The sequence below is a fragment of the Leucopleurus acutus genome, assembly GCF_964270905.1.
Source record: "Leucopleurus acutus genome assembly, chromosome: 9".
Classification (NCBI taxonomy): Eukaryota; Metazoa; Chordata; class Mammalia; order Artiodactyla; family Delphinidae; genus Leucopleurus; species Leucopleurus acutus.
Window position 1 is genome coordinate 73,638,296 of NC_139144.1, and position 18,759 is coordinate 73,657,054.

Here is an 18,759-nt window from a genome sequence, read left to right on the forward strand (position 1 = left end):
CACACATACACACACACACACACAGATCCGGGTGGGGGGAGCGGCAGCGCGAGACAGCGCGAGCCTCCGAGAAAGCGCGAGACACGCCGGCGCGTGCAGCTCTGCGGCGGCCGCAGCGCCCCGGCTTGAGCCCAGCGCAGCCCGCCCTTGAGCGCCGGTCCGGGTTATTTATGCGGCGGCCGCGTCCGCCAGCTGCGGCTTCCTCCAGCCCCCACCCCGGGCGCGCCCCCACTCGCGGCAGCAGCTGCCAGGAATCGCGCGTGGGTGTGTTGTTTGGGAGCTTCTGCCTCGGCGCCGCGGGTGCCACCTCCCGGGACGCTGCCCAGGCGTCTTCGGTCGCGGTAAGTTTCTTTGCCCTCACTGTGGCGCGCTTCACCTCCGCCCCCCAGCCCGTCCCAGCCACCTCCACCCAGGGCCGGGCTGCGTGCGCCTTTACTCTGCTCCGCGCTCCTCCCAGGGCGGCGGCGGCGGCGGCGGCGGCGGCGGCAAAGTTTCGCCCCAGTCGCTGCGCTCGGTGCGGCGCGGCGCGGCGGGGCGGGTGTGACATGTGTCAAATTTCGGCTCGGCATCCGGGTCGCGTTCCGGACCCAACATCACCGCTTGTGCTTTTTCATTTTGCTTTGTGATGTGGGGAAGGGGGAGTCGAGAGAGGGGAGGTTGCTGTTGCCTCACGGACGATTTTTAGTTTTGTATGTGCCAAGTGTTGCCTTGTCTGGCGACACCGCGGCTGGAGGAATATGTGTGTTGAGACGCCAGTTGTGTTCGTTTACTCTTTTATTTCTCTTGTTTGTTGTCTCTTCCTCTTCCTTCCTACCCCTCCTCCCGCCCCCCCCTCCCCGAGAGGAGAAACGAGAGTAAGAACATCTGGCGGTTGGACCAACTTTACTGATCCAACTGCTGACCTTTATTTATTCAATGGGGCAAGTGCACGCTTCTGGTCTCAAAGTTAGACACTTCAGCGTACAATTCACAAGTACTTCTCTGGAATGGGAGGCGGAGAGGGGACAGTCCTGCTTCTCCAGCGAAGAAACTCCTGGCCCCTAGTGACGCTTCAGGATGATCGTGCATCTCGACTGCTGCCCCCGATCGCGCTCTTTCCCCTGTCCACGGTTAGCAGGAGCCGCTTCACCCGGGGTCTGTCCTACTCTTATTTTCATTCAGCTTTGGAAAGGTCTCCCCACTCTGAGGGTGGGTTTGGGGGTGAAATCCCTCTTCCCGGTTCTTCAGGGAGGGCACGAGGGAGGGGCGCAGACACCTTTCGGAGAAAGGGAGTGTTCTCGGTTGGCTTTTACCTGTAAATCCGCGGAGGCCCCGGGCGAGCGGAGGGCGGGCGCGCAGGGTTGACTTTGACCCCGGGGGAGCGCGGGTCCCGACGTCCCGTAGCGCTCGCGGCGGCGCACGTGCGGCGGCGGCGCGGGCTGGACCCGCTAGGTGGCCGCGCCCGCCGTCCGCACGTCTCCCGCGCGCCTCTCCCCGCCCCTCGGGCCGCAAAGCGCCCGGACGCCCGGGCACCCGGACCTAGGGACTAGCGTCTGCGTGGACCCTCGCTTGCCCCGGGCATTCGGGTCGGCCTAGAGCAGGGAGGGAAAGTTGCCCTCCTATCCTCAGACCCTGAGATATCTTAGGTAAGTCTCTCAGGGCACCTGGCGCGCGGGTGAAACTCATTAGGAGTAACGGGAGGGAAAGGCACGTGCGAGTCTCGGGCATTTGAGAGCGGAACCAGTGCGCGCTTTGCACGCGGACTAGGCAAGAGAGGCCCAACTGGACACCGCTCGGGGGGAGCTCCTCAGACTCCGGAGGAACTCCTCTAGTTCCCCAAGGAACTAGAGGAACTCCTCTAGTTCCCCAAGGAACTAGACCCATCTGTGTATTTGTTTATTCAGCTTTGTAACCAACAGTTTTAAACCACTTAATGGACAGCTGCTGTCTGTAGTGCTCCTATCCCCCCCGCCCCGCCCATTTTCTCTCACCACATGTTGAAATCCAGACAGTTTCTTGATCTTGAGGATTGTTCCTCGAGTCCTGTCTGCTCCCAGGTGGTCAGGCTTTCGCGACGTGTGAAAGACCTGTGGGAGTGTGTTAGGTGTGTACATTTGTAGTCGTCATGGATTCAGAAGTGCTGAAAGAGCTACCTCCCCAACTTGTCCAGAGCCTGCTTAGAAGAATAATTAAGTAGTAGCAGGTAAGCCAAGGGGAGAAAGTGACGCCCTGGTGTCAAGTAGCTCAAGTGGACGATTTCCAACTGGAAGTATTTCGGGAGATTAACTTTTAGAAAACAAAAGTTTGCCTGGAAGGCACATCTTTGCACACTCTCCTAACTCAAATAGTTTGGTTAGGCTTCAGTGGAGACAGGAGGGGTGTGTTTAATAGCACGTCTATGCTAGAGGTCAAAACTCAAAGATGAGCTTTCAGATATTTTCGTCTTCAATTTTGCATTGTGGTGTACCTCAGGAAATGTTTTATGTTGTCAAAAGGCCTGTTTATCTTTTCTGTCATTGTGAGTTATAGATAAGTATATTCTCAGTGTCCTGGAATTTTAAAGTGTAGTGTTTGTTTAATACTGCTAACCAATAATTTACAATTTCGATTTAGTTGTATATGTATTAATAAAGTGGGTATAAAGTTATATACACTATGGTCATTAGGGTCATAAAATTTCATTTCATCTTTAGAGCTTTTAAAAGTTGTTTCTTTCCTTCCATCCATCCTTCCATTTTTATTACTAAACTACACCCACGTTCAGTAGTTGTTCAGTTCAGTTCTTCTCTAAGAAACCCACTATTTCATTGTTATCTAAAACTTAAGTGAAAGAAAGGTTTAACTGTGATAAAGTTACTGACTTTTAAAGAGGAGACTAGAAACCTGATGATACATCCCTGTTGGTAAGTGACAGAAGACACTCAATTTTAAAAGATCATCTTAAATTTCACTTTTAAGTACAAGAATACAAAAAAAAAATTAAGGGAGTAATTTTTAACATTCAATTTAAATGTGAGTACAAGTTTTTTTTAATACATAGTTTATTAAATGTTACTATTACACTATGATGAATATTAAAATAGAGCAATCAAAGGGAAATGTATGCAAATAACAGTTACGAGCTATTTTAAACTATCTTTCAAAATTCCTCAACTTATACATTAGGATTCAGATGATGGAAATTCTAGAACTGAATATTGTTTTCAAGTGAAAAGAGACCTATAATTACATTATGATAGGAATAGATTTATGAATAGTTATATCTGAGTAAACTGTCATTAGAGTTTTATTTCTTTGCATTGATGGTAGTACAGTGGTTTTGCTTTAAAAATAAAATAAAATAAATCGTTGTGATATTCTAGAATCCTAAAATAGGGGAAATTGTTGTATGTGACACACCAAAAAATAGGAAAAAATGTGAACATTAAAATTACAGAAAACCTGTAATGAGAAATTATATTCCTTTTGTACAAGCAAAAACTCAGAAACACAAAACAACTCTCTTTGCATGACTATTAAAATTGTACTTTATGAAAAGTATATTTAAATATGTGAAAATACCTTCATGGCTTGATTGAGACTTTTCGAGCATATAATAATATATTGAACATAGCCAAATTTACCAGACATTTTTATTTCAAGAGAAAATGTGAGGGTTACGGTACTTCATTACATAAAAGAGATATTGTTTGTGTTATATTTAAAGATTTATAGCTGCTCTGCCTCATCACCCTTGTCTGTTTCTGTGTGGACAGTCTCATGTTGTGTCAACTATTAGTTATAATACTGATAGAAAACTGAATGTTGGAAGTGGTTATGTATTTTCTGTCTCTCTCAATTAAAATAAAAAGAAACCAAGGGGGAAATGGCAGGGTGGGATGAATTGGGAGATTGGGATTGACATGTATAAACTGTTGATACTATGTATAAAATAGATAACTAATGAGAACCTACTGTATAGCACAGGGAACTCTACTCATCACTCTGTGGTGACTTAAATGGGAAGGAAATCCAAAAAAGAGGGGATATATGTATACGTATAGCTGATTCACTTTGCTATACAGCAGAAACTAACAGAATATTGTAAAGCAACTATACTCCAATAAAAATTAAAAAAAAAAAGAGACCATTGACTTGTAAGAGAATATCACTAAGAAGTTCTCTTGGCATGAGTGTTGCTAAATAAAATTGCAAATCACAGTTGAATTCCAAAATAATATCAGTTGCATTACAGTCACTGAATACTAATTCACGGCACAGTTTGTTTGTTTGTTTGTTTGTTTTTTTCTTTAACTTTGTGACAGATGGTAGTGATCTTAATGATAAATGAATGGATCTAAAATGTTCTAACCAGTGCCCAGATTCATACTGCCCTTTGATAAAAGAACGTTTATTTCTTAAATTAGGCCCCCTAATTAGTGTATTTTAAGATTTGCATAGATTTTGAAAGTGACCTTGTTTATGTAGTGCTTAATTCATAGAGTTCTAACAAACTTGGTCAAATCCAACCCAGAAAGATTGTTGTTTATCTTCTTAAGCCTTCTGAAAGGTGCTTGAAACTTTCCTTAAACATATTCCAGTGCTTATGATCCACAAATAACCTACTGCCTAATTTGAGTTTTATATGCCATAGTTTACATCTCTTCTTTTTTTTAGATGACATGAATATTTGCTTAGGTCCAACTACTTATCTCTTAATATACTTGGACTCCAGTCATATCACTTACAGAGTGTTATCTGTAAAGGTAACACTTTACCTTTACAGGTAAAGGTAAAAATAATTTAAAGGTAAAAATAATTTAAGTTCTTTAGGTTTATTTGTTTTTTTCATGAGGCTTAGGTCATTTTCAGTGCTTTCTTATGGAGTTGTTCCAAACTTTAGCTTCTTCATTTGTCCCATAACTATTTTGTTTTTTAACACCTTAACTAAGAATAGTTAGGAGGGTTGATTAAAAATAACATTACTTTGTTTTTAAGTCCAGCATTGGTTATATGAAAATTCACTACTATTGAATTTCATAAATACTAATAAGTAGAATAGCCTTTCCTTGTAGGTGTTCCTACCTACTAAAATAAATGGTACTTACTTCCACTTGCTTATTTCCTTTTGCCCTGTCATTACCTTTGATGTATTTTTGTATATACTCTTTTGCTCTGCACAGTGTTTTCATCTATCCCCTGTCTGCAATTTTCCAAACAAAATGAACAAAAAAAGAGAGTAACTTTGCTGAAATATAAAGAGATATTATAGCTAAGAGGTTAACATTAGAATATTGAGTTGCTGGAGAGAGGTCCTTAGAGAATATTTAGATTTGTTATGTTCCAACACTATTAATGTTAAAATGAAAAAGTAAACCTATGTGTGTGTGGTGACTTATTTTCAGTAATGGTATTCATTTAAACTATTTTTTCTCTAAATAGATGCTTCAGTGATTTGCTGTTTTCTCAAACGTGATATTGTTAAGTATTGACCTAATTATTTTTAGGAGCATAATCTCAATTTTATAATTGGAGTGACTAGGAATTTGTGTTTATCTATACAGAATTTTGCCCAGCAGCCAAATTAACAGAATATACCTGTGCTCTGAAGTGAGGTATACTTGTATCACCCCTATTTCATTTTAAAGCAACATTATATTTTAACAGTTTATAGCTTACAGTTCACACTGAATCCTAATACTTTTTCATTTTGTGATTGTGAACTTGGTTCACTTTCTCTAAATTGACTTGTATTCGTTCATTTGTTTAGCTTCCTTAACACGAACAATTTGAATTCTAAAATTCCCTCAATTTATATGATTTGTGTAAAATTTTATTAAAAATCCATTTTCTCCACAAATTATCTGTGGAGTGCAGGTTCAACCTTTTGAATTCCTTGATATTTGAGATATGTGTTCTTTAACTTTAATATACTCTGTTGATTGAATTCAGCTTCCCAGTCAGTTGTACACTTCTTTCTTTCTACAATCCACCAAGGGTCTCGAGAACATACCTTACCATTATATTGATAAATATGTCATATGGAGCTGACATCTTCATTCCTTTCTGCTGTGGCAAATTATTTTCATTAGCAGGAGCCAATAAAATTTAAATGTTGAAAAAGCACATTGCTGTGAAGCAGATGAGTCCCCAGGGGTTTAAAGGCTCTCAGCATTTTTAGTTTATTAATGTTCCTCAATTTCGTTTGATTTCTATCTTGGAAACCTTAAAATATACTTCGCGGAAGATAACGTTGATTTGAAATTTATTTAAGTTTTTAGTGTTTCTTTTTAAAGCTCTTTCTAACATAAGTCTAAAAGATTTGTACCATGAGAATATCATAAAATTAAAGAAAAAAACCAGGTTAAGGAAATTAACTTTAAATTCCTTAAAGAAAGGATGCTACTACAAAGAACCTAAAGTTTTCCTGGTATTCATTTATTTCTTTTCTTCTCAACTTCTATGATGGCATTTTCTGTGAAATATTTTTTTTTGCATTATTTTTGTTTTGGTACACATACAGAACCACAACCATCATTTTGCAACTTTTTCTCCGTTTAAGAAAAAAAAAAGTTTCTTAAAGTGTATTTTAGGGGGTAAGAAAAAAATCTGTGGTAGGCGTATTTCAGAGAAAGCGTTTATAAAATGTCTTGCTGGCAGATAGTGTGGAGAAACTTATAGTACATTAATCCAAATATCTTAACATCTTAGCATATGTAGACTGTCATAAAATCATCTCATTTAAAAAAAAAAGATCCCCAACATCCTTAAAAGCTATTCCTCACCATTACTTCACCCAAATTTATGTTCCAGGATTTGGTTGAGCTATATCTGTGTGCCTGCAGCTAACTCTTCACTTCCTTTTTGTCTTCATTTTTTCCCCTTTCTCAGTCTGTCTTTAGTTGAGCTAAATGGTCCCCCCAAATCTTGTTTTATACATCTAGTTAGTACACCCCCAACCAGTCTGATCAGATAGACCATCAGCAACTCCTTGAATTGTGGCAGCAGCTGCTTATTTATCCCCTTTCTTCTCCCTCCAGGCATCACAGTTTATTCTCCATGTAGCAGAGTGATCTTTTGAAGATATATCTGTTTGATTATGTCACTCTTTTGTATAAACCTTCCAACAGCTTCTCTGTGTCTCAGAATAAAAGACAAAGACCTTACGTAAGTCCATATTATTTGACACCTGCTACCTGACAGTATTTTCTATCATTTTCCTCTTATTCAGTCAACTCTAGACACTGACTTCCTTGATATTCCTCAAAATGGGATCAGCTGATTCCCACCTCAGAGTTTTCCTCTCTGTTCTCTCTGTCTGGAGTGCTCTACCCTCAGGTATCTTCACTAACTTCAGGTCTCTGCTCAAACGTATCCTTATAAAAGAAGCCTTCTCTGACCGCCCTATATAAAATAACAAATCCTCATTGATCGTGCACTGTCACCTTTACTATACGTTATTTTCCCCCATAGCACTATCAGCTGACTTTAAAAAGATTGTTTATTTATCATCTGTTCCCTCAATGAGATTGTATATTCCATGGATCCAAAGATTTTCTTTTGGGCACTGTTCTAACCCAGTGCTTAGAACATGCCTTGTACTTGGTAGGAGCTCTCAAACTACTCTTGATCTGAGAAACAATATGACATTTAACTTGAAAGTTGTGAGTGGATGTTCGTGCTTTTGTATGACAAACGCTCAGTAGTTGAGTGCTTCAATATAATAATGCTTAGCACTGTTTAACTGACATTTAATCATATGCCTCATCATTATATCTTAATATGACTAGCATAAGTCACGTATATAGATGTTTCTAATGGCTACACTATGAGTACAACACGGGCATTCCAAGTAATTCTGGGGATCTTCTGTGAGGAAAGAGGGAGGAAAATGGGTTAAGTCAAGGTCTGTTGTGAAACCTTTAGATTTAGGTAGCTTTACTTTTTTTGCATTGGCACACACATCATAGTTTACAACGTGTCTTGCCTTTCATCCTTTCAGTATCTATCTTTAAACAGAGCAGGTTGTGGCTTTATGATTTGCTGGAAAGTCCATCTTTCCAAATTTAAGGTCCCACTCTTTAGTTTGCTCACATTGCTTTGGGACATCTTCGGCTAAGGCCTCAATAAGTGATACAACTCTCCATGTAACACCACCCACATACACAGATCATGTTCTCATAAACCTAATGTCCTACAGGGCCCTCTCTCACACACTATGTCCATATTTAAAATCTGCATTGGCTTGCTCAGCAGTTTTGTTCTAAATACCTTGAGAAAGAGAAAGGAGTCTATAATCTCTTCTATTGGTAATGAAGGAGGTCTGTCTTTGCCTACTTCATCTCATTTTTCTCTTTTTCTTCCCTCCTCCTGACTGAATTATGAGATCTTTCAGAATACTTCTGATCTCTTATTATATCACGAGTGAATGTGTGGTCCTTGGGAAGCTGAAGCAAGGCAAAGTGGGGCTTTATTACATAATTACCCCACTTTTCCCTTTTTAAAAAATTACTAACCTATGCTTTCTACCTGTTTTATCCTGGTCCTTAGGTACCCAGTGCCCTCTGTGTTGCCATCTAGCTATTCCAAGTCCCAGTGTATTCTCCTTTCCTTGTTCCAAGTAGGACATTTTGTATTAAAGGCCTTGTCTGATAATAATAATGCATATTAGAATGTGAACGAAAATGACTCCTTCTGGAAAGCATAATTATTATCTCAGATAGTAAAACAGCCCGCTTGGTTTACTGTTCAGAGTTCCACATTAAGTGCCAGGAGACCTGCATTCTGGTCCTTGGTCTGACTTTAATTATTGTGCAATATTGGGTGAGTCATTTCCTCCAAAATTAAAAAGAGACTGGATTCGTTTTTAGGTTGCTTTCAACTGAAACCTTTTATGAAATACATGGAATCAAATTTGAAGCTGTGAACAGGTTTCTCTCTTACTACCATGTAAACACACATGTAAGAGTGACTGGGAGAAAAAGATAATTCCTAAAATAAAAACAATTAAAACCAGCAAAAAATTACCGCAGATAACTTTGTTTACGAAGCTCAGGAGGCTCCGTTAAAATGTGAGAGTATTTTTCTTCAGTGGTCTTAGCCCGCGTGGGATTTTCACATCCCTCCCCTCCTTCTGAGTCAGGAATGGAGCCGCCCCTTATTTAACCAGGATGATGAAACAAGGAGAGGAGAAGTGAGTGCATGTGGAGTTGGTCATGTTAGGGTTGAGAAAAATAAATAACCGCCTGGCATCCTCTTCCCTGAAGCGCATACCATTAACATCCCATAAATATTAATTTCTTCACAATTTTGCCTCGGTCCTGTGCTCAGTTATATATTTAGCTGTTGGTGGCACCAATCCAGAAATAAAATGTGGAGTTGGATGAGCTGTTTGATAAACTTTGTCTTTCTAAAATTAGAGCTCTCCTTTTTAATGGACCTTACACACACACCTGAAACGTTGGGTCACCTCATGGTCCAGTCTGTGCATTGTGCTACGTTAAAAGGAAACATAACTCCCAGCTGTAGGGGTGCTGCGTGTCTTGGCTGTAGTTTGGCTTAAAGGGTGTGACCCGAGGTTTTATACAGCGTACCGCATAGGAAGCTTGGTCCCACGTTTCTTGAGACATTTTTTTTTTCTTCTCCTGGGAAATGCTGAAAAGTCTTTAGAGCCTCGTCTAGGTTATTCCTTCACTGTTTTGCTGTCCCGTCCCCCAATCACGCAATGCGTGCAAGTTACACCAAGTGCACATACCCCGTGAAGTGTGCCGTCCCATGCATGGTGTTGTCTCTTTTCTCATTCTGACCATCAGCCTACTATGTAGACAAATCAGGAGTGTAGCTACAGATTGCTTCTCAGAAGGCAGGGAATTATAAACTGTGGTCGTTTTTAGCAGTGATGTAAGCTTGCAGATGTTCACTTTTCAATACATTTTACCTTGTTGTATGTTACAGAGAATGTATACTCCTGTAACTAAAAATAAAATTCATTTGGCAGGCTCACTTTGTGCTGTCCCAAATATAATAATTTTAAATATGTATTTTCTTTGATCTATTTATAATATTTCTCTACTTCCAGAAACGTATGCTTTTAAGTTGCCCTCTTATCACTTCCAACTCTTTGCTCTTTCGTAATTTTCAGTAATTTCAAACTACCTCTAGTCCCACATGTCTGTTGCTCAGACTGTTCCACAAATAGAAGAAAGGCAATGCAGCTTGTCATTTCTAATAGTTATTTGATTTTACATATCTGTTCTCCTGGATATCTCTCTGATGGTGCCCTAGAAATATCTCGTTCCCACTGGGCTGAGACGATGCCAGATTCTGAAATATGACCAAGTACATGCTTACTCATATAACTAGATTAAAGGAACATTGTTATTAGAAGTTTTTTTTTTATTTTGAGAGACAACTTGTTTTTCTGACTATATAAGATCAAATTTTAAGAGCAAATGTACAGTAATAGAGAATATATGGTAACAAGATATGAATACATAATTAATAAAATATTTAATGTTTATTTTCTTATTACTAGAATTACATTTTTATGAGAGGACATTTAAAAATAGAATGTGAATGATTAATTTTATTTTTACATGTTACCTATTTATAAGACAGTGAAAATGTATTTATTTTAAAAAAGCTCTTTGGCTATACATTCGATATTTCATTTTTAAATAAGATATTGGTCACTGTATTGTAGAAATGATCCTGACAAGTTTCTATCAAAATTGTTACCTTCACTGTGATTTATTAATGATACAAATGATATTTTAATTGCTCATCTTTACCAAGTTGTTTTAATACCTTTAATTTTTTCCATTTTTCAATTGAACTGTGGTTGATGTACAATATTGTGTTTCAGGTGTATAGCAAAGTGATTCAGTTATATGTTCAGATTCTTTTCCATTATAGGTTATTACAAAATATTGGATATAGTTCCCTATGCTATACAGTAAATCCTTGTTGTTTATTTTATGTATAGTGGTATGTATCTGTTAATTCCATACTCCTAATTTATCCCTGCCTCCCCCTTTACCCTTTGGTAACCATAGTTTGTTTTCTATGTCTGTGAGTCTGTTTCTGTTTTGTAAATGAGCTCATTTGCATTATTTTTTAGATTCCATATATAAGTGATGTCATATGATACTTGTCTTTCTCTGCCTTACTTCACTTAGTATGATAATTTCTAGGTCCATCCATGTTGCTGCAAATGGCAATATTTCATTCTTTTTATGGCTGAGGAATATTCCATTGTATGTGTGTGTGTGTTTAAAAACACCACATCTTCACTCATCTGTTGATGGACGCTTAGGTTGCTTCCGTGTCTTGGCTGTTGTAAATAGCACTGCTATGAACATTGGGGTGCATGTATCCTTTTGAATTAGGGTTTTTGTCTTTTCTGGATACATGTCCAGGAATGGGATTGCTGGATCATATGGTAGTTCTATTTTTAGTTTTTTAAGGGAACTCCCTGCAGTTTTCCAAAGTGACTGCACCAATTTACATTCCCACTGATAGTGAAGGAGGGTTCCCTTTTCTCCATATCTTATTTATTGTTTGTAGACTTTTATTTTTTTTAATATGGTCACCCCTTGCATGGCTTGCAGGATCTCGGTTCCCTGACCAGGGATTGAACCTGGGCCACACAGCAGTGAAAGCCTGGAATGCTAACCATTAGGCAAACAGGGAACTCCCTATTATTTGTAGACTTTTTGATGATGGCCATTCTGACCAGTGTGAGGTGATACCTCATTGTAGTTTTGATTTGCATTTCTCTAATAATTAGTGACCTTGAGCATGTTTTCATGTGCCTGTTGGCCATCTGTATGTCTTCTTTGAGAAATGTGTATTTAGGTTTTCTGCCCATTGTTTCATTGGGTTGTTTGGCGTTTTTTTGATATTGAATTGTATGAGCTGTTTGTATAATTTGGAAATTAAGCCCTTGTCAGTCACATGATTTGCAAATATTTTCTCCCAGTCCATAGGTTGGCTTTTCATTTTGTTGATGGTTTCCTGTGCTGTGCAAAAGCTTGTAAGTTTGATTAGGTCCCATTTGTTTATTTTTGCTTTTATTTCTTTTGCCTTGGGAGACTGATCTAAGAAAATATTGCTATGATTTTATTGTGATTTATTAATAACACAAACCATGTTTTAATTGCTCATCTTTAAGAGTTGTTTTAAGCTCTTTAATTTTTTTCCATTTTTAAAGATAATTTACATACAGAAAAATTTGCTTCTTTTTAACGTACAGTTCTATATATTTTGACAAACATATATAGTTGTGTAATCACTACCACAATTAAGATTAGGAACAGTTCCATCATGCTCCAAAATGTTTTCATATGGTTTTTAGTCAACCCCTCCTCTCATCCTGTAGTATCTAGTAACCACTGATCTATTTTCTATCCCTAGAGTTTTGTTTTTTTCAAGTCTGTTTTTTGGGGGAGGGGAACAGTTTTTTTTAATTGAATGAATTTCATATGTAACACTGTTTACATTTAAGTTGTCCAGCATGTTATATATTGTAGATGATTGGTATTGTAGCCATATCTATCACATCACAAAATTATAGTGCAATATTGTTGTCTATATTCATTATACTGTGTATTAGATCTCTGTGGCTTATTTACTACTGCTTCCAAGTTTGTACCCTTAAACAACATCAGTCTTATCCCCCATCCCCATCTCTTGGTAACCACCATTTCGCTCTCTGTTTTTTACACGTTTGACTTTATTAGATTCCATATTTATATGTGGTGTCATACAGTACATGTCTTCCTCTCTCTGACTTGTCTCAGCATAATGTGCTCAGGGTCCATCCATGTTGTTGCGAATGGCAGGATATACTCCTTTCTCAAGGTTGAATAATATTACATTGTGTATGTATATATATGTATTTTATTTATATATATATATATATATGTGTGTGTGTATTACATTCAACTCTGGCTTATATTTATACATCACGCAGTATGTAGCCTTCTGAGGCAGGCTTCTTTCACCTGGCTTAATGCATGAGATTCACCAATATTGTTGTGTATAACATTTTTGCCTTTGCAAGAATGTAGTTGCTTGCTCCTGTCATAATTTCTGAGGAGTTTAGAATTCTCCTCTCCCTTTATTATTCAAATATATGTTAATTTAATATATCCTTAAATTTTATTTTGGCTTATGAACTAGAGACTTTACTAGTTAATCATTTCTGAGAGTTAATTTTGTGGTCTTCTCCATAGCTGTCTACCCTCATTTCTGTTTCCACCCCTAATCTTTCTCTTGCTCTCATACTTCATTCCTTCGTTTCCACAGTGTTTGCTCTTCTTGTCTTTTCACTCCTTGTCATCTGTTTGACTGGTTGAAAGATGTGAGACCCATTCAGGTACCTAGTTTTTTTTTTTGTTTGTTTGTTTGTTTGTTTTTAACATCTTTATTGGGGTATAATTGCTTTACAATGGTGTGCTAGTTTCTGCTTTATAACAAAGTGAATCAGTCATACATAAACATATGTTCCCATATGTCTTCCCTGTTGCGTCTCCCTCCCTCCCACCCTCCCTATCCCACCCCTCCAGGCTGTCACAAAGCACCGAGTCAATATCCCTGTGCCATGCGGCTGCTTCCCACTAGCTATCTACCTTACTACGTTTGTTAGTGTGTATATGCCCATGACTCTCTCTCGCCCTGTCACAGCTCACCCTTCCCCCTCCCCATAACCTCAAGTCCGTTCTCTAGGAGGTCTGCGTCTTTATTCCTGCTTTACCCCTAGGTTCTTCATGACATTTTTTTTCTTAAATTCCATATATATGTGTTAGCATACGGTATTTGTCTTTTTCTTTCTGACTTACTTCACTCTGTATGACAGACTCTAGGTCTATCCACCTCATTACAAATAGCTCAATTTCATTTCTTTTTATGGCTGAGTAATATTCCATTGTATTTATGTGCCACATCTTCTTTATCCATTCATCCGATGACGGGCACTTAGGTTGTTTCCATCTCCGGGCTATTGTAAATAGAGCTGCAATGAACATTTTGGTACATGACTCTTTTTGAATTTTGGTTTTCTCAGGGTATATGCCCAGTAGTGGGATTGCTGGGTCATATGGTAGTTCTATTTGTAGTTTTTTAAGGAACCTCCATACTGTTCTCCATAGTGGCTGAACCAATTCACATTCCCACCAGCAGTGCAAGAGTGTTCCCTTTTCTCCACACCCTCTCCAGCATTTATTGTTTCTAGATTTTTTGACGATGGCCATTCTGACTGGTGTGAGATGATATCTCATTGTAGTTTTGATTTGCATTTCTCTAATGATTAATGATGTTGAGCATTCTTTCATGTGTTTGTTGGCAGTCTGTATATCTTCTTTGGAGAAATGTCTATTTAGGTCTTCTGCCCATTTTTGGATTGGGTTGTTTGTTTTCTTGTTATTGAGCTGCATGAGCTGCTTGTAAATTTTGGAGATTAATCCTTTGTCGGTTGCTTCATTTGCAAATATTTTCTCCCATTCTGAGGGTTGTCTTTTGGTCCTGTTTATGGTTTCCTTTGCTGTGCAAAAGCTTTGAAGTTTCATTAGGTCCCATTTGTTTATTTTTGTTTTTATTTCCATTACTCTAGGAGGTGGGTCAGAAAGGATCTTGCTGTGATTTATGTCATAGAGTGTTCTGCCTATGTTTTCCTCTAAGAGTTTGATAGTTTCTGGCCTTACATTTAGGTCTTTAATCCATTTTGAGCTTATTTTTGTGTATGGTGTTAAGGAGTGATCTAATCTCATACTTTTACATGTACCTGTCCAGTTTTCCCAGCACCACTTATTGAAGAGGCTGTCCTTTCTCCATTGTACATTACTGCCACCTTTATCAAAGATAAGGTGTCCATATGTGCATGGGTTTATCTCTGGGCTTTCTATCCTGTTCCATTGATCTATATTTCTGTTTTTGTGCCAGTACCATACCGTCTTGATAACTGTAGCTTTGTAGTATAGTCTGAAGTCAGGGAGCCTGATTCCTCCAGTTCCTTCTTTCGTTCTCAAGATTGCTTTGGCTATTCGGGGTCTTTTGTGTTTCCATACAAATTGTGAAATTTTTTGTTCTAGTTCTGTGAAAAATGCCAGTGGTAGTTTGATAGGGATTGCATTGAATCTATAGATTGCTTTGGGTAGTAGAGCAGGTACCTAGTTTTTAAAGAAGAAAGAAGCTCATTATCAATTTCTTAATAATACTCATTTATTCATTCACTTATTCATTTATTCGTCAATTACTGCTCATCCACCAATCTGTGTATGTGGCAAAAGAAGTAAGAAGGATCCAAGAATCCTAGAATTGAAAGAAACCTTTGAGATCATGAAATTAATTTTTTATTCTCCCTTCCAAAGCAGACGGGAGATGGGGCCAGGGTCTGTTACCCAGGTGCTACTGTGAGATGGCCTATGGGCTGCAGTGTATGGAAAAAGGAAATAATCAGAGAGGTAAATCAAAAAGCCAGGTGGGCAGCTGAGAACAAATCATCGGTTTGAAGAGGCCAGCTAGGCTGAAATGGAACAGAAACCAGGGAGGCAAGACAGGAGTGAAAATACACAAGAGGCCTGGACAAACTCCCTGTGGGTTGCCTTTTTTTACAGATAAGAAGTGAGCAGTTTAAAGACATCTGTACGTGAAAGAGGCAATCCCCATTTTCATAGTCCTGGCTAGTGGCTTTCAGAAACTTCCATGAATGAAGAACTTATCTTTGAAAACTTTAATTGATAGAAAGTTCTTCTTTACACTGAATTGAAATCAATTAGCCATTTTTCTAACTCCACCCTTTGGCTTTACACAGACTGTTTCACACAGATAATTTTGCAGATGTCTGAAAAATTTTCATCCTCAATAAACCTTTCCTTTCTCAGGATAAAGTAGTCAAATTTCTTCAGTTATACTTTATATATACTATATGGATTTATTTCACCCTTCACGGCTCTGATCACTCTCCTCTGGGTATGCTTCTCTTTGCTGGAGTTTCCCTTTAAAGTATATCCAGAGCTAAATATCATATCATGAATGTAGCCTAACCAACACAGAACACAATGAAAATTTATCTCCATTCTTCTCTAACATAATGGCAAATTTGTTTTTTTTTTCAGTCGTGTTACATTGTTATTAGAATTGTAATTCATTTCATGTAGGTTGCAATTAATATACAACTTGAATACTTTATTTGTATGTCTGTTAAATTTGTTTCTTTATAGTTTAGTGTATTCAGCATGTCAAGATTTTTTAAATATCCTGATTCTATTATCTGTGTTAGCAATTGTGTCATCCATAATTTTGATTAATACATTTTTATAGCGCTACTTAATTAATTATGAAAATATTGAGCAGAACAGGGTTAAGAATAGAGCCTTTTCTGAACGTAGTGAGTATGGACTTTTTGACTTGTCATTACTCCTTTGGATGGGATTATTTACCTACCTATATACATTTGAAATGAATCATAACTATCATTATAATAATAGCTGACATTTGTTGAGCAGTTAGCTTAAGTAGGTACTTTTCTAAGCAATTTGTGTATGAATTAATTTATTCTTCATACTACCTTTATGAGGACTTACTGTTATTTCCCCATTTTACCAATGGCAAAGCTGAGTCACAGGTTGTCAAGCACTGTGAAGTATCTGAGATTTCACCCTACTTGTATGCTGACAGATTAGCCAGCCACTGGTTTGTGGATGATTATAGAAGACAGAAGACTTCCAGGTCAGAGACAAAGGACTGTATTGCTCCTGGTACAGCAGCAGCATGAGCCTCATGTGTTTTTTGGTTCCTTGTACCCCAGGCCCACAGAGGCTCCACAGGGTGGCTCAAGTCCACGTTGCACACTGTGTATCACACCTAAGGAACTCCAAGTTTAGGAACCCTGATCTTTTATAATGGGCTATAAGCAAACCTTCCCTTTGTTCCAGAGGGAGATACTGTCGGTCTTCAAATGCTATTTGCTATACAAACATCCATGAAAAGACAGTCTAGAACAAAGGCTTCCAGTGCCTCTGCTCACAAAACGTGCAGAAACTTGACAGATCTGTGACATTTGCCTCTTAATCCCAGATAATAAGAAACTTCCCCAAAGTTACACAGATAGTGAGTGGACTTACCCCAGTTGGCCACGAGAGACTTACTCCATACTTTTCTTGGTCCAGGCATTATACAGCCAATGCATTTCTCTCATCCACTCATCTAATAACATGTCAGAGAAGGAAACGAGGTTTAGCATGGCTTATTTTTAACAAATCCATGGCAGGTTTTAAAAAAAAATTTAAGTGCTCACAAACCATCTGTTTAGTAACCTGTTCTAGAATGTTGGGGAATAGTGTCAAGATCACTGATCTTCATTTCCTAGAATCATTTTACCTTCAAAAAATAAAATAACATTTGTCCCTCTTATGTATTACATCTGCTCTTCTGTTGTTTGTAACTGTCAAGGTTATCAACTGTAGTTCTGTGATAACATATACAAGCCACTTTTTAAAAATATCTTGAAATTGTAATCTATTGGTCCTATATATGTAAACTTATTTAAAGTGACTCAGAGTCCTCTTACTAATTCCTGAGCTTTGATTTTCTTGTTAATCATATTTGATTTTTCCGTTTTAGTTTCATCACTTCTTTCTGGTGCAGAAGGTAAAAACCACCCAAGAATCAAGAAGTTTGGCATATCTCAGTTATCTGATAACATGCCATTGTCCCCAAACAGTGGGCTTATACCTTTAATATTTTCCCCATACCTAAATAATATCTTGAAATGTTCCTAGCTTTTTTTTGGGGGGGGGCGGGATTTTCTTCAGCCCATTTCAAGCATTTATTGAAGCTTTGAGTCATGTTTCTGTACTATTTCTTGCCATGTAATATCACTTCTGAGGTTGAATAATCCCTGTGTAACGCTGTGTTTTCTTAAGATATTTTCTAATTTCTTTTTTTTGTTAGTGTTTTCTGATACTGGAAGCTTGTAATTTCACTTTCAAGATTTCATAATTTCTATTGATATGATATTTATCCCAAACCATTTTTTATTTTAGAGTTTCATGTCAAGCCATTGTATATAAGCAGGGCTTGGTAATTTTTTTCTGTAAAGGGCTAGATAGTAAATACAGGTTGCGGGCCATTGGTCCCTTTACAAATATTTGACTCGTCCATTGTAGTGTAAAAGAAGCTATGGACAACACCTAAATGCATGAATGTGGCTGTGTGCCAGTACTTTTATTTATGGACACTAAAGTTTGAATTTCATATAATTTTTATGTTTCACAAGATATTCTTCTTTTGATTTTGATTCAGCCACTTAAAACTGTAAAAACTGTTCTTACCTCACAGACCATCCAAAATCAGGTGGTGAGCCAGTTTTAGCCCATGGACTATATTTTGCCCAGTGCACGCACGCATGCGCATGCGCGCGCGCACACACACACACACACACACACACACACACAGAGTTATTCATATAAATATAGACATATCTTTTTAAAATTTCTGTTTCTAAAATCCATGCCACATTTTGTTCACTGGCTTGGAATTATGAGCTTAAAGTTGACATGGACTTCTAAGAATTCTGTGACAAAATTTTTCATCTTGGTTCTTCCCTTTTCACTGCTGTTAAGTAGTAGTTCTCCTTACTGCTTCTTTTTCTTTTCTTTTTTTTTTTCCTTATTGCTTCTTAAGCCTTCAGAGAGAAGAAATTATTAGTAAGCCAATAATTCATTAGATGCTCAATTTTTGTCATTATCAGTATTAGGTGTCAATCTGGATCATAAAGTGCAGTGACCAGCTGAGTCATCA

The 18,759-nt window shown here is 38.2% G+C and overlaps 1 protein-coding gene across 6 annotated transcripts in view; it reads left to right on the forward strand.

Annotated features, from left to right (window-relative positions):
* The first annotated feature begins 239 nt into the window (after nucleotides 1-239).
* The window catches only part of FOXP2 (forkhead box P2), a 531,560-nt gene continuing 513,040 nt past the window's right edge, over nucleotides 240-18,759 (forward strand). For 3 of the 6 annotated variants that reach the window (XM_082846480.1, XM_082846485.1, XM_082846486.1), the window contains exon 1: nucleotides 265-341. The gene's annotated coding sequence lies outside the window, so the exon portion shown is untranslated. Of the gene's footprint in view, nucleotides 342-1,038; nucleotides 1,135-1,569; nucleotides 1,626-18,759 lie in introns of those variants that run through there. The other 3 variants (XM_082846483.1, XM_082846482.1, XM_082846481.1) reach the window with 3 other exon arrangements.